This window comes from Panicum virgatum, chromosome 6K (assembly GCF_016808335.1).
Source record: "Panicum virgatum strain AP13 chromosome 6K, P.virgatum_v5, whole genome shotgun sequence".
NCBI classification, from domain to species: domain Eukaryota; kingdom Viridiplantae; phylum Streptophyta; class Magnoliopsida; order Poales; family Poaceae; genus Panicum; species Panicum virgatum.
Genome location: NC_053141.1, coordinates 30561047 through 30568772, shown reverse-complemented (window position 1 = coordinate 30568772; position 7726 = coordinate 30561047).

The following is a 7726-nucleotide window of genomic DNA, read 5'->3' as shown; positions in this document are numbered from 1 at the left end:
TTGCATGATAGGAGCACTTATGAGAGATTGCTTGAGTGTTCAAAAGGCGTGAAGACAATCACTATCGAAGGTGTATTCCACATCTTTTTGGAGAAGTTGTGTCAATGGCTTGGTGATTTTTGAAAAATCCTTTATGAACCTCCTATAGAATCCGGCATGACCGAGGAAGCTCCTCAAAGATTTGATATCCGTAGGTGGTGGCAATTTTTCCACGGTTTCTATCTTTGCTTTGTCCACCTCTATCCCTCTCTCGGAGATAACATGGCCGAGGACAATTCCTTCTTTCCCCATGAAATGACACTTCTCCAAATTAAGCACAAGATCAACCTCTCCACATCTTTTAAGAACTTTCTCCAAATTTGCCAAGCAATTTTCAAAGCTAGTACCATGCACCGAGAAATCATCCATGAATACCTCCATAATCTCTTCTATGAAATCTGAAAATATAGCCATCATGCACCTTTGAAAAGAAGCGGGTGCGTTGCACAATCCAAAAGGCATCCTTCGATATGCAAAAGTTCCATACGGGCAAGTAAACGTGGTCTTATGTTGATCATCCGGATGAATAGGTATTTGGAAGAATCCCGAGTATCCATCAAGGTAACAAAAGTGTGAATGTTTTGCCAACCTTTCTAGCATCTCGTCAATGAATAGTAGTGGAAAATGATCCTTCCTCATTGCTTTATTCAATTTTCTATAATCGATGCACATCCTCCATCCCGTGATGGTTCTTTGCGGTATCAATTGCTCCTTCTCATTTTTCACAACCATGAGTCCTCCTTTCTTCGGAACGCAATGCACGGGGCTTACCCATTCACTATGTGGCACGGGGTATATTATTCTGGCATTCAACAATTTGATAACCTCCTTCTTCACCACATCACGCATAGCATGGCTCAACCATCTTTGATGCTCTATGACCGGCTTGTATTGCTCCTCGAGTTATATACGATGTGTGCAAAAAGCGGGGCTAATACCTTTCATGTCATTAATCAAGTAGCCGATCACCTTTTTATGCTTCTTTAATAAATTCAGCAACTTCTCCGTCTCTTTCTAGCTCAATTCGTCGCTAATAATCACCGGAAAAGTCTTGCCATCTCCCAAAAATTCATATTTCAATCCCTTGGGGAGTGGCTTCATCTCAACATCGGGCGCACCATCCTCTTCTTGATCTAACTCTCCAATGTCTTCAAATTTTTCTTCCTCCAAATTCCCGTGTTGCGGCTTCAACTCTTCCATTGTTTCCACTAGTTCTTCGTCTTGATCATCTTGAGCGTCTACATTCTCCAAAGCGCGTTGGAGAGGATCCCTGAAAGAATCAATGGAACGAATGCTCTCTACCTCTTCGTTATCAAGAGGTAGAGGTGAAGCAAAAGACAGTTTCGAATGAAATTCGAATGTGCGATTTTCTCCATCTAGATCAAAAATGACAATCCCTTTTCCAACATCTAGAACTGCATTTACTAATTTGAGAAAGGGTTTTCCAAGGATTATGCCTTCATGCTCATCATCACTAGCATTAATCACAAAAAAGTCGGTAGGAATTTTTTTACCCGTTATAGCAACATTTAGATTTCTAAGCACTCCTAGTGGTTTGATTAATCTACCATCACCCATGATCAATTTAATGATTGTAGCATCTAGGTCTGGTGTTTCGTTAAAAAGCTCAACATAAACCTTGGAACTCATCACACTAACATGGGCGCCAACGTCACATAGAACATTGCAACATTTTGTTCCGTCTATCATGCAATCAACACGAGGTGTGGGTGATGGATTACCTTCGCCTTGATCACTTCCAATCGCATATACTTGGGCTATGTGTGCGTAGGGTGATGATTCCGATTTTACTCCCTTGATCCTTTTGACCTCCAGCACTTCGTCCAAGTCAATCTCTTCCTCTTTTTCTTCAAAAAGTTTCTGAATAATATCACCGGCCGATTCCTTGCCAAATGTATACCCCGTGTGATTATCCGGCGGGAAGTCTTCCACTATCACCTTTGCCATTCCTCGCTGATTTGGATGCGGTCTTGCTTTGTCAAACAATCTTCCGAAGTCAATTGGTATCCAATCCATTTACTCGAATTCCCTTAGCGATTTGGCGGTGCCCAAGGTTCTTCTTTTCTTTTCCGGGTCGTCTTTCGTTGCACTCCGGATCGATGCTTCTTCATCGTGGTTTGTCTCTATGACTTTCCCATGCTTCGGTTGTTCTTCCCTCACTTCCGATGTCTCTTTTCTGAAAATTTCAGCAAGCACCCGCACTTGAGATTCTTCCTCGGAGCTTGCCGAACATCGTTTTTCCCAATCTCTTCGCATGGCCGCACCCTTGCTGATTTTTTGTAGGAGTTGGGCGGCTTCCGTGAGTGTTTTCTCCATGAGATCTCCTCCTGCACACATTTGAACAAATTGCATGCACTCGGGGGTTAGGGAAAAGTAAAAGGTATGCAAGAGTACTTCACCGGAAAATCCGAGCTTCGGTCCTTGTTCAATCAATCCATTGAATCTATCACATGCTTGACCTATCCCTTCTTCTTCTCCTTGCATGAAGTTGATCACTTGCTTCCGAATATGTTGAACCTTACTTAAAGGAAAGAACCGCTAGCAAAATTTCTTCATCAAGTCATCCCAATTTCCTTTTACCTCGAAGGATGCAAGTGAAAACCATCTTCTCACTTCTTCCGCAAGTGAGTATGGGAAAAGATTCCATCTAAACCAAGCTAGCGGAACTCCGTCTTGTTGTACTGTGTTGCATAGCATTGTGAACCACTTGATATGTCTATATGGGTTGTCCGTCTCATCTCCTCTAAAGGGGTTTGCCGCCGCCATCTTGATGATTTGAGTCTTGATCTCGTACTCGGTGGCTCGCAACACCGAATATGAGTTTTGCATGTCGAAGTCCTCCGATCGCGGGCTTACATAATCCCTTAGTGATTTTTCTCCTTCCTCCACGTGTTGAATGAGATGGGCCATCTAGACAATCAAAACAAAAACAAGAAAACAAAAAATTTCTAGGGAAAAGGTTAGGTGTTAGTAACCAACAAAATTAATACAAAGTTAAACAAAGCAAAATAGCTTGTTCCCCGGCAACGGCGCCAGAAAAGCTTGTTGATGCTCCTTAGAGTGCCAATTTACGTACCGCAAGCGCACGGATCGTGTAGCTTTTCCCTTAGAGTATTCCCCCAAGGTTTATCAATCCACGGAACAAGTGTATTACTATGCTTAACTAAGCACTAATGATATTGGTAAAAGATCTATATTGAGTGATTGAGTGTGAAATAGATCTAATCTAACCAATCTAATCCAATCTAGACTAGTGAGCAATGATAGGTTTGTGCACAAGATATGAAGAGCATTTGCCCATAGGGTCTAGGATCACTAGAGGTGTAATCGCCAAGCAACGAAGAACGGATCTAATCTACCAAAGGTGTGGTCCAAGATCAAAACCTTTCCCTCCTGCATACTGTCACTACACGAGGATAATCGGTAACGAATCAACAAGAACACGATAGTTGATGTAATCTAAGTAAACCATGCAAGAGCAAAGCAAACCCAAAGCTAAGTCGTGAACTATTAGGCATCAAAGCATCATCAACAAGAATCGTGATAGATCAATCTCATAAAGGATTTGGCAATTACAACTCAAGATCTCCTTACAATCCCATGAACAAATGAGGACTTTACCCCATGAAGCTAAGTGAAGCGTAGTCGATCATGGTGACGAAATCTCCGGCAAGGGATGGATCCCTTGCTGTCCTCCAACTTGCAGCGGCGCCGAGGGATGATGAGGCCTCCAGTGTCGCCTTTCTCTTGTGTCTAACTCGAATGGATCTCTGAAACTCATCTCTGGATGCTCTCTTCCGAATCTCTCTGCGATCCTTCGATTCTCTACCCCCCTCCTCTTTGACAGAGGCTTCGGGGTACATATAGGCGGTTCTGCTCGGTGGTTTTGGTAAAACACAGATTAGGGTTGACACATACTTCGCGCTGAAGAAAATTGAGGCCGATTGGGCCCCGGAATGGGCTAGGCCGGCTGGCTCAGAGGGCCCCAGGCCGGCCGGCCTGGGCCATTTCTAGCCCCTTTCGGTCCTATCTTTCGCGTGCGGCCTCTTCTCCTTATTCCTCATCTTAGCCTAGTTGTGACCATGCGTCAAAACATCTCCGAAAATGTCCAATTTCCTGCCAAAACACAACATGCTCCAAAATCCAGGACAAAATCGAAAACGGTCAAGTTCGGGTGCCAAGTGGCGGGTTAGTACATGAATCATCCCGAAGAAATTACCAAAACATCTCCTAATTGTATAATAAAATGGATATTTAAGGAGCTCCAACATTGGTGCCTCATGGTTGTTCCAAGTGAAATGCAGTGGATGCATAATTGGTACATCAGGGCATGCAGACTTGGGCTTCGTACCATATCTGCTCTGTACTATTCCCAAGTATATGGACCTGCAGGTCCTGGCATCACTGATGTCTTGTTCGATTTTAGTGACATCCACACTATATCCTGCCTCAAAGAACTTGACATCGAAATGGTTAGACTATGGTGCATGTAAGTGCCTCATTGATACTGAATTTCTTCTATGCTATTGCCTTAATTACTATATATATACATATCTAATTAATTGTCGTATATTATATTCTACAGGATGCAAACAAGTGATGCATATGTCTTAGGTAGAAGGATCAAGTATCTTGATCCTCAAGCAATTTATAAGTCCAAGCACAACGGGCCAAATACGTGGAAAGAAAACCATGATATATTCAAGAATTGTCAAACGCCTGCGGAAATAGCTAAGGAACAAAAAATACAACTGAAAGAGGCCATGAAGATGGTGGCGGCATACATAGCAATGATGATCAAAAAATGGGAAGATGACGTTGATTGCATTTTTACGCCAAACAACATTAGGTACTTCAACTTTAAACATTTGTTACAATATACACTTGCTCCGGTTCATAGCTAAAAATCATACATATTATATTTTGCAGAAATCACTGGATTGCTTTTGCACCACAACCCAAGATTGGAAGAGTCCTCGTATCCAACGAGCAAATACAAGGATTTCTTATTCATTCTCAGAATGTTAGTGCACTTATTATGCTTCATGCGTACATCATGTAAAATTTCGCATATATAATATGCATTTAAAAACTAACTTCACGCTTCTTTTTTTCCAAATAGGGCTTAGCATGAATACATTAAATTAGGAGGTGATCATCCCCCTGAGAAGGATAAAGAAATGACTCTACGCACAAACTTCCCGTGCCACAAGCAACCTGCTTGCTCCGTGTACTGCGGGTATTACTTGTGTGAGCATCTCAGGGTGCAAGGGAGATACACAACTTATCTAACACTTGCTTACTTCTTCCATGTATTCTCATTAATTATAGGACAATCCCCCAAGAAACTCTGGGCAACTTCATGAGAAACAACTTCTAGAAGTACTCGCCGATTTATGCCATTTCATCATGCATGAGGTGATCAACCCGAGGGGGACATTTTATGATAAACACAGCGAATTATCAATAGAGACTAAATATCTTGGTCTTCGTGAGTGGGAGAACAAGAAGCATGGTGCCTCCTCTAGTAGCGTCGGTAAATAGGAGAAAAACATGCATTTGAGCTACAATTTTAATGATGTACTATATTAGTTATATATGCTTTGTAATGATACATGTGTGTGGTTTATCACAAGATTTAATTTTGTCTTTGTATTTATTTATATTTATGAAATGTTTCCCGTCGACAGAACTAGCTTGATAGAACAATATAGCAGGAATCCAAAATTTAAATCGCTGATTTTTTTGCGGGCTCGAAAAAACATTTCCAAGGCCGGGCCACCCCCTCACCCGCCCCTGGAAACAGATTTTCAGGGCGGGCCCCTAACCCATTTCTAGGGGCGGGTTGGAGGGTGGACCGCCCCTGAAAATCAGTATCCAGGGCGGCCCAGGGGGTAGCCCGACCCTGGAAATACATTTTCAGGGGCGGGTAATGCACTTGCCCCTGCAAACAACTATTTTCAGCAGCGGAAATCAGGGGCGGATGCGCCGTCCGCCCCTATAAATAGGATTTTACCCGCCCCTAGAAAGCTTTTCAATAGTAGTGTTTCCTTGAAGTTTGGGGCTTTAGGAGGTAAGTTGACACTAACTCATTGCCATTCCTAAGCTCTTTTGTTAGATTTGTGGCTCAAATGAAGCTCTCTTTATCTCTAACTAGCTCTAGATCTCCATGGTGTGGATTATCCATTTAAAACACGATTTGCCTCAAACTTTTGGATGAAGTTGTGTTAATCTAGTAGGAGAACAAGATTATCTAATCATTTGAACTAGATCTATATGTTTTAGCCACATTCCTAAGTAAATTACTTACTAGATCTATGGAGGAGAGAGAAGAAGATTTGTTTTTTCCCCTATTTTTACACACATGCATGATAGATTTTTTCACAAGATATTGTGGTACAATAATAGGTTTGATTTTTATTTTCTTATTTAGTACTATTTAACTTACCTTTTTCAATATCTATGCTTATAGAGAAGTATATTTTTATGGCATTTTTTGTTATTATCCTTTGAGAAAAGAATTTATATTTTTCCTAATTATTTACATAAATAGTTGCTTGTTTTAATCCATTTAAATTATTTGTTACTGTTTAGATATGGATAGGACACGGATGTACAATGCAAAAAGGACAGACGCCTATTTCTGTGGAGACCTTAATAAATTCATTCAAGTTGCGGAGACCCACGCAAGAAATGAGAAGACACAGTTCATGCCTTGCCCATGCAATGCTTGCAAGAATTTGAGAGTATTCAACGATCCATTTACAATCAGATCACATGTGATGGTGATTGATTTTGTTGAGGACTACACGATCTAGAAGGAACATGGCGAGACGGATGCTCCACCTCCGGCGGATAATCCACTGGATCATATCATACAAGACGAGGAGTTTGACTGAATGATTCATTCTTATTTTCATGGAGATGATGATGGTGTCGACAATGATGATGATGATGAGGTTGGTGGATCTCGTGGTGATGATGTCGACTGTCCCATGGATGGTGATAGTAGTGATGATGAACTTGACGATGGTGACTTTCTCGGTCAGTTGTTGCGCCACACCAAAGAGGAAGTATTAGTTGCTAGTGCCCGGGGGTTAGCAAACTTCAAGACAGTGAGAAAATCAGCAGAGGAGCTTATTTATGACAGATCGAAGGGAAGCCCGAAACACTGGACCGTGCTTCATTTCATACTTGAGCTGTTGACTCTGAAGGCTAAACATAGTTGGTCAGATGGTAGACTTAATGATCTATTGTGTATCTTGACTTGGTTGCTTCCAAATCCATGTAAAGTGCCAGCCATCACATACCGAGCTACGAAGCTTGTTAGCTCGTTCACGATGGGTGTGGAAAGAATTCACGCATGTCCAAATTATTGTATTTTGTATCGTGGGGATACTTTCAAAGACTTGAAGAAATGTCCCGTATGTTCTGCAAGTCGGTACAAAAACAATGTTGGTTACTGTGGTGATGACAATTAAGGTCCAACCAATGTGAATAAAGGGAGCACGACGAAGAATAATGGTGCCTCTGTTGAGCCAAACGAGGCTACTTTAGGCAATTCTGAGAAGCAGAGCAGAATTTGTGCAATGATTATATGGTATCTCCCAGTTTCTGATTGTCTGAGGCATTTCTGCTCGAACCCAAAGGATAGTAAGCTGATGCG